Here is a 20,612-nt window from a genome sequence, read left to right as displayed (position 1 = left end):
TTCCCAACCCAGGAATCGAACCAGGGTCACCTGCATTGCAGGCAGATTTTTTACCAACTGAGCTATCAAGGAAGCCCAGGAGCAGTTTTAGGTTCACAGCAAAACTGTGTGAAAATTGCAGAGATTTACCATATATATCTGCTTGCACAGCCTCCACGCTGCTGATATCCTGCACTGGAGCGGGTACATTATCACCGCAAGACCACAGTTTACATCCAGGTTCACGCTTAGTGTTGTGTATTCTATGTGTTTAGACAAAAGTGTAATGACCTGCCTCCACCACTGTCCTACCCTACTGAACAGTCTCACTGCCCTACCCTACTGAACAGTCTCACTGCCCTGAAAATCCTCTGTGTTCTGCTTGTCACTTCCTCTCTCCAGCACCTGGAATAGATCCCATTTCTGCATTTGGATATACTGCTCTGGGGGATTCTGGAATTAGCAGTGTGTGTGTGTGAAAGTGGTTCAGTCGTGTCCAACTCTTTGCGACCCCAAGGACCGTAGCCTGCCAGGCTCCTCTGTCCATGGGATTCTCCAGGCAAGAATACCAAATACCGGAGCTGGTTGCCATTCCCTTCTCCAGGGGATCGTCCCAACCCAGAGATCAAACCTAGGTCTCTTGCATTGCAGGCAGATTCTTTACCTTCTGAGACACCACAGAGTTAGTGTAGTCATGTATTAATTTTTTTAAAACTCGTTTTTGAGTCAGCAGGCCCTTTCATCATGGAAGCCTCAGGAAGTAAAGGCCTGAGTGAAGCAGGCCTGCTCTGGTGGAAGGTGGCGTCCACCCGGGGTGGGGACGAGGGACAGAGAATCCTGCATGCCCCCCTCCTTCCCCAGGTGTCTAGCTCCTACCACTCCCCCTCCCCCCTTGTTGCTGGGTCCGAGGCTCCTTCCAGTCTCCAGAACCCTGAGGAACCCCCCTTGGAAACTGCACATAAGCAGCTCTGCAGCTCAGAGGGAGGGGCTGGTCGTTCCCAGACACACTGACCTCAAACTCGTGGGCTTTTAGAGATCAGATGTCTGTTTCTTGATACATTTTTTTGCTTTGTTTTTTGTTGTTTTAGTTTTCGATTGTTTGCTTGTTTGCTTTGGTCCCCTTCCTCGGGGTCATGCTGCCAGCTTTGATGTCACTTTGCTGTCCTACCTGCTGGTAGCACCTCCTCTTATCCATTTGCAGTTCTGATTCGCTGTAAGCTTGCGAGTCCTAGAAACATGCTCGTTTAAACCGGGTCAAGAATAATGGCGAATAGGTCCTGCATGATCTTTTTTTGTGCAGGCTTGATGACACATGTGTTTTGGCAGGCAGGCCTCTTTTTCACTTGTTGCTGCTTCTCAGTTAATGTTTTGTACAAAAGCAATTACTGGATAGTCAGATTTTGTGCAAATTTCACTCCGTCTCTGTCAGCGTCCGTCTGTATTCTCACCTTCCCTCTCCGTCTGATGCTGGAATTATATAAAAAGTATATATTATGGGCTCAAGAATTTCTAGACACCAACTTCTCTGGGTGAATAGTAGCAGTTGAAGCTGATTAGGAAGGAAATGATGTCATAATTTTTTTGGGAGGGGGGCTGTGTTGGGTCTTAGTCGCTGCATGTGAGATCTTTAGTTGCAGCATGTGGGATCTAGTTCCCTGATCAGGGGATCAAACCTGGGCCCTCTTCATTGGGAGCACAAAGTCTTAACCACTGGATTACCAAGGAAGTCCAGATGCCATAAATTTAATTCCTAATGAAATCCTGATAATGAGATAGTAGAGATAGTATTTTTTTATGTGAACATTTATCTTCCTTTCGACTTTTTTCCATTTCTTTGTCTCAGATCCATTTCTTAAATTGTTTTTCTTTCCTTTCCCCCCATCTTTTGGACACCTTTTATTTCTACAATGAGTTATGCAGAAAAAATAAGCGGAAGTATAACTGTTAATAATAAAAAGAGTGTCCTTATATAGTTTGCAGTTTTCAAATTGCTTTTGTTCACACATCCTCTTAGTATGAAAGGTAAGGCTTATTGTTTCAGTTTTAGAGGAGAAAAATGAGGTCAAAGTGGTTAATTATTTAAAGGTCTCAGCTAGCAGTGGAGCTAGCATTCAGATTCAAGGGTTCTCCCACTAATTCCTGTGTTTTCAATTGCTTACATCATGTAGCCTCTTGTTCCTGGAACCACTGGTTAAATTGTGGGCTGTTCCAAACTTGAATAATAAGGTATCACACTTGTGGGATGGTGTACTTTATTTCCAACTATATGTGGACAGTGTAAAGGATATAGGTTGGAATGCTAGAAACTTATGCCATCATCTTCCCAAAGTAGTGTTGACATTCTCTTATAAATGTTGAGAATTGCTTGCTCTTAAAAGTGTTTGATCTTGCTCTTAATGTTCAGAATACTACCTAAAAAATGGATAGCATTCTAACTCTACCTTAAAAGTGACCTAGCCATTAGGTATGTTGTTTAGATTCCTTCTGTTAACCTTTAAAACAAAAAGGTAGTAAGTAACTTAGCCAGAAAAATCAAGTTTGTTCAGGAATAGCAGAAGAATTGCAATTAAGGACAAACAAACTATAGAAAACTGTAGGCAAGTCTGGAGACCAAAAGAGAGCAGCATTCTTTTATATAGGAAATGAGGAAGTTGGGAGGGGCTGTTTTGAGTGAAAGTTCATTGGAGGAGAGCAAGAATTTGGGGTTGTGGCAACTTCTCATTGGCTGAGTTACAGCAGTTTCTCATTGGTTGGTTTGTTGCTGGCCAAAGAGAAAATCTTCCTTCTTCCTGCTGGGATATATAAACTAAGCTTCTTGCTGGTATGTATAAAGTAAGCTGCTCAGACTTCCCGACTCCATTGTGAATGAGGTTTTCTGTTACTCATTTTCACGCCTCTTTGATGCTCTAATGCCTGTTCCACTTCCCTTTTATTTTATTTGGCATCAATAAAACACCAAATAGGTCATGGAATAATAATTCCATCTCCAAAGGAAATGACAATGAGCATCAATAAAAATGTATCTTGTCCCTTTAAAAAGTATATAATTCTAAATCTCCAACAATTCTAATTCCAAAATAATTCTGAGACTGAAATTTAGGAAATGATGTCTAACCAACATTGACATTCTAGCTAAAAAATCAGACTTTGAATACCAAGAGAGCTGTGTCTCAGGGATTTAAGTGAACATAGATCAAGACTTCTCAAAGGCTTATTAAGCTTAGGTTCAAATGCCATCAGCTTACCTTAGTACTTTACATCATGACTACAAGGCTGCCTGGTATAACCACATCTTGATTTAAGCGAGATATATCAGTTTTTGTTAGGACCTTTGTTTTGTGTGAAATTCAGTATAAATATCAAAAGAAACCAAGCTGCTGTTGGAGTTCTATTTTAAAGTGAGATTGTTTGCATGCTTTATGCATTATTAGGTTTTGATATATTTGTTGACTTTTATCAGATGAGGCTCAAGCAATCATTATGTCACTTCCTCTGAGCCACACTATACCCAATGATGATTAAAAATACATATATTTAAGTTAACTTCAAATATTCTTATTCTTAGGTGTGGTGTTTGTTGTGGTTTAGTCGCTAAGTCACGTCAGACTTTTTTGCGACCCCAAAGACTATAGTCCACCAGGGTCCTCTGTCCACGGTATTCTCCAGGCAAGAATGCTGGAATGGGTAGCCATTTCCTTTTCCAGGGGACCTTCCCAACCCAGGGATCAAACCCACGTCACCTGCACTGACAGGTAGGTTCTTTACCATTGAGCCACCAGGAAGCCCACTTAGGTGTGTAGTATAAGATAAATTTGTTTAACCCAATAGTCTTCCCATGCAGTAGATTCTATTATAGTTCTATCCCAGGAAGGATTATAAAGTCAATTTATGGAAGAATGAATTTCAAATCGTGTGAACCTCCCAATAGATTTGAAGTCATAGAGTTTCTGGAATATTAGTAGGTTTTAATACAACTTTACACATCAGACATGATAGTGCATGAAAAGGAATTCATATTTCTGCTTTCTTTCAAAATGCTCACAGTTGTTAAATCTGTGAATGCTTGTATAATTTATTATGAGTGAAGAAGTTTTATGGTTTTCACTTGAGAATAACTGATTCCAAGAAAATAAAGCTCAGTAATACCAATTAGGGGAGTCCCAGGTGTCGCTAGCTATAAAGAACCCACCTGCCAATGCAGGAGACATAAGAGACATGAGTTCGATCCCTGAGTCAGGAAGATCCCTTGGAAGAGGGCATGGGAACCCACTCCAGCTTTCTTGCTTGGAGAATCTCATGGACAGAGGAGACTGGTGGACTGCAATCCATAGGGTCTGGGAGCCAGACACGATGGAAGTGACTTAGCACACACACACAATATAAATTAGTGGTAAGTAAACTTGCCCTTGGTTGGTTTTGAGAAGGTAGATCTCATTTTAAAAAATAATCTCTCTAGAGATAGTTCCATATTTCCCTCTTATTCTTAGCATAGAAGGAAATGTTATTTTTAAAACAGTACTTTCCTCTCCCCGGGCCCAACTGCCACTGTCAGAGAAAATTGATATGTTTATATGATTCAGCATTAAGTGGAAGAAAGGATCTGAAAGGCAGGCAGAATGCCAGGACTGCACAAAACTACAGCTGTCCTGCAGTGAGTGTGGCTATTGAAAGGTGCGGAACCTCCATAGTTGGCCCTGGGCTGTGTATGAATATTTTCCAGCATTTTATGTTACCAGGGACCCTAGTTTCTTTCAAGGCTTCTACATACCAATGGCACATTATTTTTCATCTCAAAATTAGAGTTTTAAGAAACCGTCTAATTTTGGACTTTATTTGTAAAATCCCTTAAAGGTAGTGATGAAGCAAATTATCATAACATTTTGAATAAGATTTTTCTTGTGATAAAATATACATAAAATTTACCATTCTAACCATTTCTAAGTATGCAGTTCAGTGGGGTTAAATACATCCACACTGTGCCGTCACCACCACTCTCCATCTCCAGGACTTTGCCATCCTTCCAAACTGGAGTTTATTCAGCACTCTTCCCATTAAACAGAAACTCCCCTTTCCCCTTCCTCCTAGTCCTTGTAACTTCTGCGAGCTTGCCTATTTTATTTACCTCGTGTAAGTGGGATCACAAAATTTACTTTTTGTGTCTGGCTCATTTCATTAGCATAACGTCTGTAAGTTTCATTCATGTTGTGGTGTATGTCAGAATTCCCTTCCTTTTAAAGGTCGAATAATATTCCATCATACACGCACACACACACACATATATATATACACACCACAGTTTGTCCATTCGTCTGTTGATGGACACTTAGGTTCTTTCCACCTTTTGAATACTGTTAATAATGCTGCTACGAGCAGTAGTTTGAGTACCAGTACGTGTCTGAGTACCTGTTTTCAGTTCCTTTGTGTATGTACCTGGATTGCAATTACTGGGTCATATGGTAACTCTATGTTTAATTTTTGAGGAGCTGCCAACTGTTTTCCATAGCAGCTGAGCCATTTTCCATTCCCATCAACAGTGCACAAAGTTTCTATTTTTTCCACATTCTTGCCAATGCCTGTTAGTTTCTGTTTTGTTGGTAATGTCTATCCTAAAGGGTATGAAGTGCTATCTCATTGTGGTTTGGATTTGAATTTCCTTAATGACGAATGATGTTGAGCATCTTATCATGGTGCTCATTAAGTAGCACCTTATTGGCCACTTCTGTATTTTCTTTGGAGAAAGAAAATATTTGAGTGCTTTTCCCACTTTGAATTGAGTTGTTTGGTTTTTTATTGTTGTGTTCTTTATATATTCTGGATATGAATTCCTAATCAGATATATGATTTTCATGGAACATGATTTTTAATGGAAAGACTCTAAAGAACTACATATATGTAACTTCTCCCTATTTGTGTATATACTTTTCATATTTAAAATTCTGTGGAGTTTCATAACATACAGTCATAGAAGTAACAGAAATCAGATATTTTAAAAAATTCTTTGTTTCTAAAACCCACTAGTCTTAGATCTTAATTTTAAATGAATCATAATTAGTTTCTGGCAGGTATGCGGGATAACAGTCTGAGGTGTGATTGACATTCAGTGCCCAGCATTTGTCCTGCAAATGAAATTTGAAGCGTCATTTGGTCTTTGTAGCTCTAGAAATTTGGATCACTGAAGAAAAACTAGCTGCCACCCACTAGAGTCTTTTTTTTTCCCCCTCAGTGTTCTCAAAAGCTTTCATCTGAGGCAAGAGAGCTGTCAAGTAGGTGCATTAGAAATAAGAATTTCAAAAACTTGGTTCTGCTTTTGACATAATTATATGTTGACAATTATTTTAAACCAAGTTATTGAAAATCCAGCAACAACTCTTAATTGAAAAATAAAGATTTTTTAAATATGTAAGACCTTTTGAACAGGATAAGGACAATAGTTTTAGTCTTACTTATATGAGGAATCAAAGGAAAAAACAAACAAACCCAAAACAAAAAGGCAAGCTCATAGATACAGAGAACAGATTGATGGTTGCCAGAAGTGGGGTGAGGGGCAAAATAGGTGAAGGAGGTCAAAGGTATAAGTTATAAAATAAACATCATGAGATGTGATGTATGGCATGGTGACACATGATCATACTGTATTTTACTACATATTTGCAAGTTGCTAAGAGAGTTGAAGTTTTCATCGCATGAAAAAAATTATGTGACTATATGGTAACTAGACTTACTGTGTTGGTTATTTTGCAATATGGACAAATACAAAATCATTATATTGCTCTCCCAAAACTAATATAATGTTATATGTCAGTTATGCTTCAATTAGAAAAAAAAGGGATATTTTTGGAAAAATAGAGGTGAGAAAGGGATAGGAATAGAGTAGAATGATCAGGAGTCAATGTCAAGAAATGAAAGTCTAGGTCAGCATTTCTCAGCCTTCTCTCTACTGCCTTTTGGGCTTGGATAATTCTTTGTTTATGGGGTGCTGTCCTCTGCTTATAGGATGTTTAGATCACCCTTGGCCTCTACCTACTAAATGCCCGTGACACCTGCTCCCTCCTGTCTGGTCATGACAACCAAAAATGCCTCCAGATATTTCCAGATGTCCTGTGGTGGCAAAATTCCCCCACCCCCTCCTTGAGAACTACTAGTCTAGGGTAGTAAGAGCCTGAGTTGAGTTCTAACAGCAGGATGTGATAAAAAGAGGAAAACAAAATTTAGTAAACAAAATTTCCAGTAAATAGTATTTATTAAGCAGCTACTATTTCCCAGGTGCCAGCACTAGGTGACACAATCGTTTAACACAAATAATAATAAAGTGTGTATTCAATGCAGATTTTATGCAAGGGATTGGAACTACAGAGAACAAGAAGATAGTCGCTGTCCTTAAAAGACTTCTTTAATAGAGAGACAGATGAACAAATACATTACAATCCCAAGTGAAAATACTAATGTGTACAAGCAACTGAGAAGAGAATTCTTTCAGGGAAGTCACGTGGGCTGAATTTGAGGGATGAACAACAGTATTGCCTCCTGGAGTGGGTTTTGCAAATGAGGCAGTGAATTGGCTGTGGTCTTTTAGTCGCTAAGTTGAAGACCAAGTGGACGCAAAGCTCTCTCCAGACTGTTACCTCTGTTCAGGGAATAAAGCTCCCGGAACATAATTAAACCTGGGATGACTGCCCAGGGCAATTGTACACTTTCTCTGAGGCTTTGAATAGAGCAGTTAGCACCTGGCAAATCCCAGAGCTGTGACATTTTAGTGACAGTTTACATACTTCACATATTGTTTTAAATCATTATCAGATAAAGAGGTGTGTATCTCACTCCCTTCATAAATCAGACACACTGCCAAATTATATCAACAACACCTTGTTGATTTTGAAAAAGTTAAATAAGAGGCATGTTTGCATCCTCTGGTTAATAGGTTCTTTATTAACTGGTAGGTGTGCTGTCTTGGAACCTGGAAACAGATGGGGCCATGTGGCTTAATTTTTTAGAATGGCAGTATGTTGCTTCATCTCATAGCAGCAGTATTTGCTGTTAGGTAGGAAAGATGCAATTATTCAGTGGCAATTTACATAATATATATTCAACAGTAGTGGTGGATCTTCATACTTCCTTAATTATTTACATTTAAAAAATTTTACACAGCGGAAGGAAGCAATGAGCATCAAAGAAAATTGCCAAAGCGTTTATCTTAAACTGCACCACATAGTCCAGCTCTGCTTTTTCTTCACTGGCTTCTGTCCCATTAGTCACAATAGTGTTCAGACTTGCTGATGTCACTGCCCACTTACTTAATTTAACTAAATGTGATAAATGTGTTTACTAAAGATTTTGTTCGGAATTTTTTTTAAAGGTCAATATGGTCCTTTTGCATTGTGGTGTATGTTTTCCGATATGATTGTAAAATTACATTAACTTATCAAAAATAATTATTTATGTACACTAAAAGCTCTGGAGACAGCTAAGATAAGATGCAAAAGCTCTTTTTCTATCAGTTCAGAGAGAGCAATTCATGGTTATTCTACTTCATCTTATCTGATGTTTTGTTTTTGAAAAATATAAAATGTTAATGTGATAGTAACAAAATGATTTTTAGCTTTGGTACATTTGAATTACCAAAGACTGACACACGCACCACAATGGCTGCAGCTCCTTGCGAGCCCTGGCAATATGGTTTTGAAGGGGTTCCTCGTCACTGCATCCCAAGCTTCAACCACCCACCTTCCTGCCGTTTCAAGTCTGACAGGGCTTGTTCAACCATATTTTCTTCCTCTCTCCTCACACCCCCAGCATTTTCTCTGAGCTGTGGATGGCTCTGTCTTCTCAAGACCGCAGTCATCCATTTAGCACATATTAAGCGCCTATGATGGGCTTCCCTGGTGGCTCAGTGGCAAAGAATCTGCCTCTATTGAGGAAAACCTGGGTTCGATTCCTGGGTGGGGAAGATCCCCTGGAGAAGGGCATGGCAACCCACTCCAGTATCCTTGCCTGGAGAATCCCACGGACAAAGGAGCCCTGGTGGGCTACAGTCCATGGGGTAGCAAGGAGTCAGATACAACTGAAGAGACTTAGCAGCAGCACCTAGCACCTGCTACATGCTAAGCCCCATTCTAGGAGTAGGGGTACAGTTGGGAACAAAATGGACAAAAATCCACATCCTAACATAGCCTGTGTCGTGGTGGGAGAAAAGAGACAATAAACAATAAAAATCAATAATATACAAAACAATCTTGAAAGAGGTCAGCAAAGTTGGAGGACTCACACCTCCCAGTTTCAAACTTATTACAAAGCTACAGAAATCAAAATAGTGTGGTATTAGCATAAGGATAGTTAGAACAATGGAATAGAAATTGAAAGCCCTGAAATAAAACCAACCATCTGTGGACTTACGGCTGGCTGAGTTTTTGACAATGGTGTTAACAGACCACTCCATGGGGAAAGAATAATCTCTTCAACAAATGGTGCCGAGATAACTGGGTATACACATGCAAAAGAATGAAGTTAGACTCCTGTCCCACACTACACAGAATTAACTGAAAATGATCAAAGACCTAAATTAAAAAGCTAACACCACAAAACTCTTAGGAAAAAAACGTAGGGGTAAATAATTATGACCTTGAATTTGGCAACTAGTTCTTAGATAGGACACCAGAAGCACAAGTAATAAAAGAAAAAGTAGATGAAGGGGATGTCATCAAAATAAAAAACTGTGCGTCAAAGAGCATTATCATGAAAGTAAGAAGACAATATACATAAAGGGAGAAATATTTGAAAATCATGTATCTTGGTATCTGTATATCCAGGTTATATAAAGAATTCTTACAGTGCTGCACAAAAAGACTCACAGTGCAGTTTTAAAGTGGGCAAAGGCCTTGAGCAGTCTTTTCCCCAAAGAAGATACATAGATGGCCATCAAGCATGTGAAAAGATGCTCAGCATCATTAGTTGTCAGGGAAATGCCAGTCAGACCACAGTGAGACAACACTTCACGTCCTCTCAAGATACACTGCATTCTTTAAGTTGATGCCAGTTTTTGAACAGATAAACATGAATATATTTTAGATTTCCCACACTGTGGTAGATTTTTTTGAATGGGAGGTTGAACCTAACAGGAAAGGGCTTTGTCGTAATATGGAATACTGTATGCAGCACTTTAAGAGAATGAAGTAGATTTACATAATGCTCACATAGAAAATGGGCTTCCCTGGTGGTTCAAAGGTAAAGAATCCACCTGCCAATTCAGGAGACCTGGCTTCGATCCCTGGGTTGGGAATATCCCCTGGAGAGAGTGATGGCAACCCACTCCAGTATTCTTGTCTGGGAAATTCCATGGACAGAGGAGACCAGCAGGCTGCAGTCTGTGGGGTCGCAGAGTCAAACACGCCTTAGTGACTAAACAAGAACAACAACATAGAAAAGACCCTTAAGTTGCAGAATGATTAAATGTTTTTAAAAATTAAAACGAATACTGTATTTTTTTGTGAGGATCTGTCTGTATATGCACATGCAGAGAAAAATATTAAAAAATAAGCCCAAAGGGGTAATAGTAGTTATTCCAGGAAGGGCATGAGGATTTGGAAATTGTAGTTGATGACCAAATGAAATTTAACCTTGTCCATGTTTTAACTTTTGTAAGAATAATAGCTTAATGAGGAACTTATATAATTAGAGCTGTAAAGTGCCTTGACTCGTTTATGTATGACTAGAAATAAAATGCCTCGGGGTTTATTTTGCTTTCATTTTAGCAATTACTCTGAAACTGTTGACAACCAGCTGTAAAAATCTGCACAAGGAGTGCTCAAAATCTGTTTTTTCCCTCTTTTACTTGAAACTATGGAACAAGAAAGTATTGTAAGTGAAATAAATATGCAACTTAGAATTAAAATTGAAAGCTGAGTATTACTCTGACTACCACAAAACTTTAAAAACAAAATATTTACCAACATGAAAATGCTTACAATATTTCATTCATTGAAATAGGCAAAATATAAGACATATCTGTGAACTAATCCTATTTTAAAATATGTTTATTTAGAACAAAGATTTTTAAATTCTTAAAAATGTTTGCAAGTGATCAGCATTTCTCTGTGAATGAGCAAGGGTTTTGGGGGTTTTCTTTTTAGGAAATTTCTTTGTGTGTGTTTTTAGGTTGTTGTTTGTTTTTGTTTTTCTTTTTCATGAACGTAAAGTGTTTTTAAAATCAAAATGCCCTCTAAAAATCAAAATGCCCTCTCTATCTTAATTAAAATCAAAAGGAAGGAAGAGAGAAGGAAGGAGGAGACACAGGGCAGGGCAAGGCAGAGCAGATGGGAAATTCTTGCGCTGGTCCGCTGCCTCAAGTATGAGTATCATGAGTGTTGTGTTTTCACTGCTTTGATGTTTAAAATACAGATCGACAACATGTGTGTATCTCCATGATATTTAATTTTGTTCATTTGTTTTTCAACTTTATAAAAATTATTTAACCCTCTGTGTAGTCTTTTAGGGTCTAATTTGTTTTTCCATTTAACATGGAAGATTAATCTTTGTCAATATAGTTAGTATATTTTTATGACTGTATGATATTTCACTGTGAGATTATTCCATTGTTTATCTGTTCATTCCCTAGCTGATGGATGAGTTGTTTCCAGATTTGTGCTATCTTGAATAGTGCTACTATAAATAATATAGTATATACAATAGTGTCACTTAGGACGTGTGTGCTGCGTGAGTGCTAAACCGCTTCAGTCGTTTCCAACTCTTTGCAACCCCACGGACTGTAGCCTGCCAGCCTCCCCTGTCCATGGGATTCTCCAGGCAAGAATACTGGAGTGGGTTGCCATGCCCTCCTCCAGGGGATCTTCCTGACCCAGGGATCGAACCTGCATCTCATGTCTCCTGCATTGGCAGGCACATTCTTTACCACTAGCACCACCTGGAAAGCCCATTACTTAGAGTGGTGCCTCCCAAATGGTTTTCACTATAACTCAATAGGAAATACAGATAGCTCTGTCTCTCTCTTACTTCTCTCTGTGTATTTGTGTACCTAACTATCACTTCAAACTTCTAGATATAATATTTTTCCCTACTCTGAGCAACGGAGAAGGCAATGGCACGCCACTCCAGTACTCTTGCCTGGAAAATCCCATGGACGGAGGAGCCTGGTAGGCTGCAGTCCATGGGGTCCCTGAGGGTCGGACAAGACTGAGTGACTTCACTTTCACTTTTCACTTTCATGCATTGGAGAAGGAAATGGCAACCCACTCCAGTGTTCTTGCCTGGAGAATCCCAGGGACGGGGGGAGCCTGGTGGGCTGCCGTCTATGGGGTCGTACAGAGTCGGACACGACTGAAGTGACTTAGCATAGCATAGCATACTCTGAGCAATGGTTCTGATAAAAATCCAGTATATTTTTTAGAATCCTGATAGAAATCCAGTGAACTGATGTTATTAACCATTTCTATCTGAGGTTTGAAAACTAGTCTAGGACATATACCAGGTTGTGGAGTTGCTAGGTCTAAAGATATGCAACTTTCAGCTTTACAAGATGATAGCAAATTGTTCCCAAAGTGCTGATCAGCCTATTCCTATCAATTTTTGTTAATCACGTTTCTTTTTTAACTTTTTATTTTGTATTAGGGTACAGCCAGTTAACATGTTAATCGCATTCTTGTCAGCACTTGGTATTTCAAACAAAATTAGGTTTTCAACAAGAAGTCTGTTAACTGAATGAACAAGTGAGAACATGTTAAGAATTTTGACTTATGTTCTAGTCTTATGACTAAAAATTTCTAGCCAAATAAAGTGCCAGAATTTCTAGAAGACTGGAGTACACTGAGTTGTTCTGTATTCTTTTTGAGATCTTGCTTGGCAAATGCTTCACATATTCTTTGTTTGAAAGTACATCTTGCTGTTACTCTGTTTGCTTTGCTGCTCAAGTATGCAAATAGTAATCTCTCCAGTTGTGGCCTCAGTGCTTGATTATTTTAAGATTCAGCATCCCTGAGATATTATCTGCTAAGTAACAGTTTAACTGACTGAAAAAACAGATACATTGTCCTTGATATAGTATGACACGCTTCGTTTGAAAAAGACGAATTTTTATCGGTAGTTTTGATATCAGTTTAAAGCTCAGAGGCTCAGTTCAATAAAAGCAGGCTGTTTGATGAGAATAAAGCAGGCTGTTTGATGAGAAGTTTCGGTTGATTATGTCAAAATGTGTCCTTTTGTAGAACCAACCTGACATCTAAGGCTTCTATTAAGAACCTAGTTTAGCTAGTTTGTGGGTCTTGTCATCACTTGTAAGGTTAAGAATGTCTTTCCTGCTGTTTTTACACTTGCCAGGGGAGTGCCTCTTTTCCTTGGGGCACTTCCCCTTGGCTTCTGCTGTGTTTCATGACTCCTTGGCACATAAAAATCTACTTATTAGTCTAGATTCAGTGACTGAATCTACAAACGGAGAATTTTTGCTCTGCACAATGATTGACTTCATTATTCACAGCTATCCTCTTGGTTAATGGGCCATCACCTGTCATCTTGTAAGGCACCTTCCTTATGTCTGTCTGGCCTAGGTGACCCCAACAGGAGGTAAACTTCCCTCCAGTTTAATCTTTCAAGTCAGTGGTACAGTTAAGCCTAATCACCCAATAATGCCATGTTGTATATATTTCAGTGATACTGTCCTCATCATTGACAGAATCTTTCCCAACACTGCTTTGCACCTTCTCATTCTTCTGGGTGTGAGTTTTTCTAGCTTGAAAATGAACAGGGCTCGTTACAGTGGGTGAGCTCACTTTGACTCCAGCACAGATTCCATTTTTTGTTTTGTTTTTAATTTCTGGAATTCTTCCTCAATGGCGAGAATCCAAGCTGTAGACTTAAAGAAGCCCTTGCTTGCAAGGTGGGGCAGTATCAGTTTACAGATGTCCGATGGAGTGGAAGGAGTAGAGAAATTGACAGCGCAGAACTGTTAGGACTCCTAACATTGTTACACCACCACCATGTAAGTGGTGTCGTTTCCTCAGTTACATCATATCTACCTTTTCAGAGATTCCACCTGGAGGAAAATGTAACAGGTTGGAGCAGTTCAAGTTCACGCCTCACGGTCCATCCACAGGTCTTGCAATAAGGAAACTGCCCCAGGGGTGCCAGTTACAGATGGTGGGTCTCCCTGGCCCTGGTTCACTGAAGCAAATAGATTGCTTCTGGGCTGACCCAGAGCTTTAGACTCTCTGTGATAAAATTACTCTTTTGTCACCTATGTTTAAAACAAAAATAAAGCAAAACCTTCCCATAAACCATTTGGCAAAGCCAAAAATATCCCCTTCCCCTCCTTGTATTTTTAAGACTCTAAATATTTTGAAATAGTTTAATGGGATGGTTTCCTGACTCAGATTCTTTTAATTCCTTAGGTAATGAAGACTTTAAATCTGGGAAGCTGTATATGGTTTTAGCACAGCACAGCACCCATCACACAGTAGAGACTCAATAAAGATGTGTTGACTGATTCAAAGAATGAATGAAAATGTACAAACTACCTACCATTCATAAAATAAATAAATCGCATGGATATAATGTACAACACAGGGAATGTAGTCAGTGGTATTATAACAACTTTGTATGGTGTATAATCTATAAAAATATTGGATCATTATTGCACACATTTTTTAACAGAGGTTAAAAAATGAATGAGATCCGTGATGTCCTGGGGTGACTTTATAACAATGAGAAGGTAGAAATATACTTCCTTACCTACAAAAACAATTTCAAAACATCTATTTAGAAAAAGGGAAATATCTGTTTTCTGAGTTTGAACTAAGCTATTCTACATGGACATCATCTGATAGAATAACCGAGTTTTCTGAAGGATACACTGGGAACATTTTTTAAAAGTGGTTTATTAACTGCATCAGTAAAATAATACCTGAAACTAATATAGTATCGTAAGTCACCTGTACCTCATAGGAAGGAAGGAAGGAAGGGAGAAAGAAAATGTTGAGAATTATTTCAGGATGGCTTCACAGCATATATTTTAGAGGGCTTTTTGGAAATAATCCCTACTTCTAGCAATGCAGCTAAGCACAAGGGAGGGTAGTAAGTTGCTTTTGGTCCTACAGGGCAAAGGGCCATTCATTCTGTCGGTTTGCGTTTCTCAGAGGAACAGAGTGGGAAGAGGAAAAGGGGAAGGTGACTTGTGTGTTTACCATAATTACAGGCTGGAGTTTTGGAAATGAACTTAAAAATCTTTTTTCGATTAAGCTCCTTGCACGTTACTTGTGTGTTGACATATGAAACCTTCTGAATGAAAAATAGGGAAAGTTTTGGAGAACCATGTCTCTGTGCTGTGCGTGGTGTGGCTGTCGTGCATTGTTCCTGCTGTTTCACCGCATCGCATCCCCTATATTTGGGCCAAACTGCGTTTATTGAGAAACAATAAAAGAGAGAGGGAGGGAGAGAGGGAGAAAAAGAGGATGCATGTTTTGGATTTCTATTCCTAAACACTCATCAGGGTTAAAAAATGAATGAGATCCGGGATGTCCTGGGGTGACTTTATAACAATGAGAAGGTAGAAATATACTTCCTTACCTACAAAAACAATTTCAAAACATCTATTTAGAAAAAGGGAAGTATCTGTTTTCTGAGTTTGAACTAAGCTATTCTACATGGATATCATCTGATAGAATAACCGAGTTTTCTGAAGGATACACTGGGAACATTTTTTAAAAGTGGTTTATTAACTGCATCAGTAAAATAATACCATATTGCTTACCCAAAAAGCTGGCACAGTTGTAAAATTCTTAAAGTTTTAAAGATGTTTGGTGTTTTGATGGGCGAAGTGTTTAGAAGATAAAGCGTCCCCAAAGCTAATTTGATTTGTTCTGCAGTTTGCTAACAATGGTGTTCTTTAGTGCCTAACCAAAGTGTTCCGATGATGAGATGGCCAGAATACATTTTTAAAGTTAGACTTGTATTTTAAAAGTAGCAATGTAATGTGAGATCTCTTAATTTTACTAAGGTGTCTAGATTGTTACTATCAGATATACTTACAAAAGTAAAGTTTAACAGTTCATTCAAGGAACTGCAACATAGACAACTTGGTAAGTATTTATTGACTGAAAGGATATTTTTCCTGAAAAAGCTGTATGTGAATCAGATTTTTGTCCATCGCATCATAATTTTACATTTAGTATGATTCATTTTGTGAGAAAAGGAATCTCCCAAATTTATATTTGCATCAAACCCAAATTTTCATAGATCAGAATTGCCTGGAGTAAGGGCCCCTTTAAGATGCCTTGTGTTGTGTAAGATCTTGTTTATTCTTTTTGAGGTTGCTAAGGTACAGAAAGTTTGACTTTTTTTAAAGGGCAATAGTTATTCACCAGTTTATAAACAGTTAAGTAAAAATAGATTTCTAAGGATCCTCAACTTGTAAGTAATAAATCATCCACGTTGAAATAGTTGACCTGGATTCTATTTTACTTAAGAATGTGGACTGTTTTATAAACACACCAAGAGTTACAAATATAGAAGAGAGGAAATAAAGAATTGCACTGTCAGTAATATGCAATATACATTGTGCCTATATGAAATTTTAGTCAAAGCATTCTAATACATAACAGTAAAGCATGTTAGAATTGGGTCTAAATTAAGACTAGTCTTTGAATAACACAAAGTCTACTTTGTTGCAACCCTATTTGGTCCTGTGAGTTGTTGTTGTTCAATCACTCAGTCTGTCCGACTTTTGGGACCCCATGGACTGCAGCACGCCAGGCTTCCCTGTCCTTCACTATCTCCTGGAGTTTGCTCAAACTCATGTCCGTTGAGTCAATGATGCCATCCAACCATCTCATCCTCTGTCGTCCCCTTCTCCTCTTGCCCTCAATCTTTCCCAGCTTCAGGGTCTTTTCCAGTGAGCTGGTTCTTTGCATCTTGTGGCCAAAGTATTGAATCTTCAGCTTCAGCGTTAGTCCTTTCCAGTAACTATTCAGTGTTGATTTTCTTTAGTATTAACTGGTTTGGACTCCTTTCTGTCCAAGGGACTGGAGAGTCTTCTCCAGCACCACAGTTTGAAAGCATCAGTTCTTCAGGGCTCAGCCTTCCTTATAGTCTAACTCTTGCATCCATACAGGACTACTGGAAAAACCATAGCTTTTGACGGACTTCACCTGAAGTTGCAAGCCTTCAACTGACCAGAGTTCCGAAATAATTACGAGACAGATTCTGCTAGTGTAATAGTTGTCTGGGTGGGGACACAGTTTCTTGGTGCTTCATACTCTGCCATCTTCTTAGGATCCTCTTCCTCTAGTCTTTTTAAAGACTGTCCCCCATGCCTCCACCACCAGCACCTAATTTAGTTTGAATAGTCAGCTATTCTCTTTAGTCTCTTCAGCTTTTTCCCCTTCTCTCTCATACTTTCTCCTTCTCCTCTTTCTTCTAATTCAGTGGGTCTGTTTTTTTTTTGTTTTTTTTTTTTAAAGAAAATCTTTTGGTGGTCACAAGTTCTTTTAAGAATTTGAAGAAAATTACCTATGGATTGCCTAGAAAAATCCATATATCTCCCAGTAAGAGCCAATAGTTGAGACCCATTATTGTTATTGCTTAGTCACTCAGTCACGTCTGATTCTTTTGAGACCCCATGGACTGTAGCCTACCAGGCTTCTCCATTCATCAAACTTCCCAGGCAAAAATATTGGAGTGGGTTGCTATTTTCTTCTCCAGGGGATCTTCCCGACCCAGGGATCGAACCTGTGTCTCCTGCATTGGTAGGTGAGTTGTTTACCACTGAGCCACCTGGAGGCTCCTCAGAGGTCCATTATTGTTATTGTTTAGTCGCTAAGTCATGTCTGACTCTTTCCAACCCCGTGGACTGTAGCCCATCAGGCTCCTCTGTCCATGGGATTTCCCCACAAGAATACTGGAGTGGGTTGCCATTTCCTTTTCCAGGGGATCTTCCCGACCTAGAAATCAAACCCTTATCTCCTGCATTGGCAGGCAGATTCTTTACTGCAGAGACACCAGGGATGCCCTTCAGAGGTGCCCTGAAATCCCACCATGGGAGCCCTTGTTATAATGATGCATGTCTGTCAACTTCCCTTGATACCCTGGGCAGGAGGTATTCTACCCGTGGCTCAGGATGCTCACTAAGGAACTGGTGAATGGAAACTTCCCTCTCATAGATGTGTAGGAAGTCTTTGAATATGGTTAGAAAAACCTGTTTCCCAGAGTGTGAAATCATGACACTGTTTCCATATTTATCCACCAACTGGCATGTTTATCCAATGACATTAAACTGGTATGTGTATGAGGTAGTTACTTATACCTTACAAGACAAACCTGTGACTGCCATTCATTTGGAACATGTAGGGATGACAGGCTAGTTTAAGTGAGGACTGATCTGAATACGTCTGTGTATTTGTGTATGTGTGTGTTTTAAGTCTGGTTTCTCTTCAATAATATGACATGATATATATGTGCCGATAGTAATAATAACAGCCAACTATTTTCTAGATAGATGTTCTTTGGGGTCTCTTTTTACTTTTCAAAGCCATATTAATTACTGATATACGAAAGAGTGATAGAGAAGTAGTCAAGAACACAGTCTGTCCCTTCAAGGGGGTTAAATGTTCTTTTGGAAAGTGTGTTCAGATTCTAAATTTCTATAGTAAACTGTTTTATGGAGGGGATACCAAGCTGTACTTTATGCTGGCTATGGATCAGAGGGTCAGAATTGACAAGGTTACTCAGTACTCTGTGATGACCTGGATGGGTAGGATGGTGGGGATGGGAGGGAGGTCCAAGAGGGAGGGGATATATGCATACATTTAGCTGACTCACTTCATTGTACAGCAGAAATGGACACAACAATTGTAAAGCAGTTATACCTCAATTTTTAGAAAATAAAATGAGGCTTCTTCAAAACCCCTAAAAATTTATAAGGTTGAGAAATTAAAAAACAAAACAAATAATGAAATAACAGTGTTCTGTCCTGAATGTTTCTAGAGTGGCCCTTGCAGCATGGACACGGGAGTGCAGAGCCTGGTTGGTGATGGAGGCTTTTCTTGTCTGGGTTGACCAAGAAGCAGTGCCCTTGAGGGACTGTTCAGTGGTTCCATATGCTCCAGGGCAGACAACCAAGGTATCCACCTTAAGCAGTAATTTTTGAATTTTATCTTCTTCAGGATTGAATTCACCAGTTTGATCTTCCATTGAGGCCAAGTAAGTGGAAATAAGATTGAGTAACTGCTAACAGAAGTTCAGTTTAAACCAACAACTTAAAGTCTCATTTCTCCCACACTTTTATCCAGCCAAATTAGATCTGAGTGTGGAATAATGTACAGTTAAATCATGGTGAGTACACATGGTTAGTTCTGCTTTATCCCCCCCCTTTTTTAAATTTATTTTTTAATTGGAGGAAAATCGCTTTACAACGTTGTGTTGATTTCTACAACGCGGTCAGCCATGTGAAAATGCTAGTTGCTCATTCATGTTGTGACCCCTTGGGCTTTACCCGCCAGGCTTCTCTGCCCATGGAATTCTCCAGGCAAGAATACTGGAGTGGGTTGCCATTCCCTTCTCCAGGGACTCTTCCCGACCCAGGAATTGAACCTGGGTCTCCTGCTTTGCAGGCTAATTCTTTACCGTCTTAGCCACCAGGGAAACCTGTTCCCTCCCTCTCTTAAGCCTTCCTCTCCTTCCCTGACTCCACTCCTCTGTGTCATCTCGGAGCACCAGACTGGGCTGCCTGTGTTACACAGCAGCTTCTCACCAGCTGTCTGTTTCACACGTGGGTAGTGGATCTATATTGATGCTACTTTGTCCATTCATCCCACTCTCTCCTTCCCCCACTGTGTCCACAGGTCCATTTCCTACATCTACATCTCCATTCCTTCCCTGCAAATAGGTTCATCAATACCATTTTTCTAGATTTTGTATGTATGCGTTAATATATGAAATTTGTTTTTCTCTTTCTAACGTACTTCACTCTGTATAACAGGCTCTAGGTTCATCCACCTCACTAGAGCTGACTCAAATTGATTCTTTTTATGGCTGAGTAATATTCCATTACTCATTATTCCACACACATCTTTTTTATCCATTTATCTGTAGATATACATCTAGGTTGCTTCCATGTCCTAGCTACTGTAAAGAGTGCTGCAGTGAACATTGCAGGTACATAGGTCTTTTAGAATTGTGGCTTTCTCAGGGTATGTTCCCAGTAGTGGAATTTCTGGGTCATATGGTAGATATATTCCTAGTTGTTTTTTTTTAAGAAATCTACATTCTGTTCTCCATAATGGCTGTCTCTGTTTACATTCCCACCAACCGTGTAGGAGAGTTAGTTCCCTTTCCTCCACATCCTCTCCAGCCTTTGTAGATTTTTTGATGATGTCCATTCTGACTGGTGTGAGTTGATACCTCATTGTAGTTCTGATTTGCATTTCTCTAATTAGTGATATTGAGCATCTTTTCCTGTGTTTATTGGCTATCCATAGTGCTGTTTCCTTTTAAGTGGTTCTGTTTATTTAAAAAACTTGAAAATGAGAAGTTGTTTTGCTCACTCAATTCGGGTTTATTGTAAAACTCAGTTGCCAGAAAAAGAGAGTACAGTACTGTGTTTGTGCTGTGAGTGCGTGAAGTGGACCCCGAGTGAACCG

At 39.3% G+C, this 20,612-nt stretch overlaps 1 protein-coding gene across 3 annotated transcripts in view; it reads left to right on the top strand.

Moving 5' to 3' along the window:
• Positions 1-20,612, top strand: part of SMAD9 (SMAD family member 9) — a 64,028-nt gene that overhangs the window by 10,968 nt on the left and 32,448 nt on the right. The window contains exon 2 of one of the 3 annotated variants that reach the window (XM_025262920.3): positions 18,958-19,093. The exons of the other annotated variants lie outside the window; for them this stretch is intronic. The gene's annotated coding sequence lies outside the window, so the exon portion shown is untranslated. The remainder of the gene's footprint in view (positions 1-18,957; positions 19,094-20,612) is intronic. 3 annotated transcript variants of the gene reach the window in all.

The sequence above is a fragment of the Bubalus bubalis genome, chromosome 13 (genome assembly GCF_019923935.1).
Source record: "Bubalus bubalis isolate 160015118507 breed Murrah chromosome 13, NDDB_SH_1, whole genome shotgun sequence".
NCBI lineage: Eukaryota > Metazoa > Chordata > Mammalia > Artiodactyla > Bovidae > Bubalus > Bubalus bubalis.
Note: the sequence above shows the minus strand (reverse complement) of the source record. Positions and strands in the feature narration are given on the sequence as shown.